Here is a 3,858-nt window from a genome sequence, read left to right on the forward strand (position 1 = left end):
GAAATGTTATGTATAATTCTCTGTAGTGAACTCTATTCACTATTATAGTAATCAGAAGAATAATTCACAGGGTGAGGGTGGAACACTAAATAATCTAAGATGATATGGGGGATGGGAAAGAGGGGGTGAATAGCAGGGGACACCAAGAGAAACTTGAGTGAATAAGAAAAATAGGATATTCTATTACACACAAAGAGGGCATGGGAAGGAGAGGGGACAAATACTATTATAAGGAGAGGAAGAGAGCATTAAGAGGTAATAATCAAACCTTACTCTCAGTGTAATCAACCCGAGGAGGGAAGAGTAGCTATACTATCCATTGGGATATAAAACTCTTATCTAACCGTACTGAGAAAGTCAGAAGGGATAAACCAAGGGGAGCAGGGGAGTGGGGAGGTCAAAAAAAGGGAGGGGAGAAGAAGGGGGAGGGATTTTTTTTTTTTCTTTAAAAACAAAAAGGGGGAAAAAGAAGGGGGGGGGAAGAAAGGGAAGTTAATCAAGGGAGGGGATAAGGGATAGCAGCTTAATAGCAAACCACTGGTTTAAAAGGAAATAGTATAAGAAAAAGGGGGTAGGAATAGGGGAGGATACAAAAATGTCAGCAAATGCACAACTGATGATTATAACTCTGAATGTGAATGGGATGAACTCGCTCATAAAGCGGAAGCAAATAGCAGAGTGGATTAGAAACCAAAATCCTACCATATGTTGTCTACAAGAAACACATATGAGGCGGATGGACATACACAAGTTTAAGGTTCAGGGCTTGATCAAAATCTTTTGGGCGTCAAATGAGAAAAAGAAGGCAGGAGTGGCTATTATGATTTCTGACAAAGCCAAAATAAAAATAGATATGATTAAAAAAGACAGGGAAGGTCATTACATCCTGATTAAAGGCAGTATAAAAAATGAGGAAATAACACTGCTCAATATGTATGCACCAAGTGGCATAGCACCCAAATTCATAAAGGAGAAACTGGCAGAGCTCAAGAAGGAAATAGATAGTAAAACCATACTAGTGGGAGATCTAAATATTCCTCTTTCAGATCTAGATAAATCAAACCGAAAAATAAATAAGAAAGAGGTAAGAGAGGTGAATGAAGTCCTAGAAAAATTAGATCTAATTGATATGTGGAGAAAAATAAATAGGGACAAAAAGGAATACACCTTCTTTTCAGGTGCACATGGCACATTCACAAATATTGACCATGTTATAGGGCATAGAATCATTGCAAACAAATGCAAAAGAGCAGAAATAATAAATGTAACCTTCTCAGATCATAATGCAATAAAAATAATAGTAAGGGCACTAGGACAGGAAAATCAAAAACTAATTGGAAATTAAATAATATGATTCTCCAAAACCAATTTGTCAAAGAAGAAATCATAGAAACAACAATTTCATTGAAGAAAATGACAATGATGAGACATCCTACCAAACTCTGTGGGATGCGGCCAAGGCAGTACTCAGGGGGAAATTTATATCCTTGAGTGCATATATTAACAAATTAAGGAGGGCAGAGATAAATGAATTGGGCATGCAACTCAAAAAATTAGAAAGCGAGCAAATTAAAAATCCCCAGATGAAAACTAAATTAGAAATACTAAAAACCAAGGGAGAAATTAATAAAATTGAAAGTAAAAGAACTATTGAATTAATAAATAAGACTAGGAGCTGGTACTTTGAAAAAACAGATAAAATAGATAAAGTACTGGTCAATCTAATAAAAAAAAAGGAAAGAAGAAAATCAAATTGATAGTATAAAAAATGAAAAGGGAGACCACCTCTAATGAAGGGGAAATTAAGGCAATCATTAAAAACCATTTTGCCCAATTATATGGCAATAAATATAACAATTTAGAAGATATGGATGAATATTTACAAAAATATAAACTGCCTAGATTAACAGCAGAAGAAATAGAATACCTAAATAATCCCATATCAGAAAAAGAAATTGAACAAGCCATCAAAGAACTCCCTAAGAAAAAATCGCCAGGGCCTAATGGATTCACAAATGAATTCCATCAGACATTCAAAGAACAACTAATCCCAATACTATACAAATTATTTGATATGATAAGCAAAGAAGGAGTCCTACCAAATTCCTTTTATGACACAAATATGGTACTGATTCCAAAGCCAGGGGGATCAAAAACAGAAAGAAAACTACAGACCAATCTCCCTAATGAACATAGATGCAAAAATCTTAAATAGAATACTAGCAAAGAGACTCCAGAAAGTAATTAAGAAGATCATCCACCATGATCAGGTGGGATTTATACCAGGAATGCAAGGTTGGTTCAACATTAGGAAGACCATCCACATAATTGACCATATCAACAGTCTAACAAACAAAAATCACATGATTATCTCAATAGATGCTGAAAAAGCCTTTGACAAAATACAGCATCCATTCCTATTGAAAACACTGAAAAGTATAGGAATAGAAGGACCTTTCCTAAAAATAATAAACAGTATATACCTCAAACCATCAACAAACATCATATGCAATGGGGATAAATTAGAAGCCTTCCCAATAAGATCAGGAGTAAAACAAGGATGCCCATTATCACCTCTATTATTCAACATAGTACTAGAAACACTAGCAGTAGCAATTAGAGAAGAAAAAGAAATTGAAGGTATCAAAATAGGCAAGGAGGAGACTAAGCTATCACTCTGCAGATGATATGATGGTCTACTTAAAAAATCCTAGAGAATCAACTAAGAAGCTTGTAGAAATAATCAACAACTTTAGCAAAGTTGCAGGATACAAAATAAATGCACATAAATCATCAGCATTTCTATACATTTCCAACACACTAGAGCAGCAAGAAGTAGAAAGGAAAAACACCATTTAAAATCACCCTAGACAATATAAAATACTTAGGAATCTACCTACCAAAACAAACACAGGAATTATATGAAAACAACTACAAAACACTTCCCAAACAATTAAAACTAGATCTAAACATTTGGAAAAACATTGATTGCTCATGGTTAGGACAAGCTAACATAATAAAAATGACCATTCTACCCAAATTAATTTACCTATTTAGTGCCATACCTATCAAACTACCAAAAAACTTCTTTACTGAATTAGGAAAAACTATAACAAATTTCATTTGGAATAACAAAAGATCAAGAATTTCAAGGGAAATAATGAAAAAAATGTGAAGGAAGGTGGCCTAGCAGTACCAGATATTAAATTATACTATAAAGCAGCAGTCATCAAAACAATATGGTACTGGCTAAGAGACAGAGAGGAGGATCAATGGAATAGACTTGGGGTAAATGACATCAGCAAGACAGTGTATGATAAACCCCAAGAGCCCAACTTTTGGGACATGAATCCACTATTTGACAAAAACTGCTGAGAAATTTGGAATTATGGGAGAGATTAGGTCTAGATCAACATCTCACACCCTACACCAAGATAAATCCAGAATGGGTGAACGACTTGAATATAAAGAGGGAAACTATAAACAAGTTAAGTGAACACAGAATAGTATACTTGTCAGATCTCTGGGAAAGGAAAGACTTTAAAACCAAGCAAGAGTTAGAGAAAATTACAAAATGTAAATTAAATGGTTTTGATTATATTAAACTAAAAAGTTTTTGTACAAACAAAAACAATGTAGTCAAAATCAGAAGGGAAACAGCAAATTGGGAAAAAATCTTTATAACGAAAAACTCTGACAGGGGTCTAATTACTCAAATATACAAGGAGTTAAATCAATTGTATAAAAAATCAAGCCATTCCCCAATTGATAAATGGGCAAGAGACATGAATAGGCAATTTTCAGGTAAAGAAATCAAAAGTATCAATAAGCACATGAGAAAGTGTTCTAAATCTCTAA

This window comes from Gracilinanus agilis, chromosome 3 (assembly GCF_016433145.1).
Source record: "Gracilinanus agilis isolate LMUSP501 chromosome 3, AgileGrace, whole genome shotgun sequence".
Classification (NCBI taxonomy): Eukaryota; Metazoa; Chordata; class Mammalia; order Didelphimorphia; family Didelphidae; genus Gracilinanus; species Gracilinanus agilis.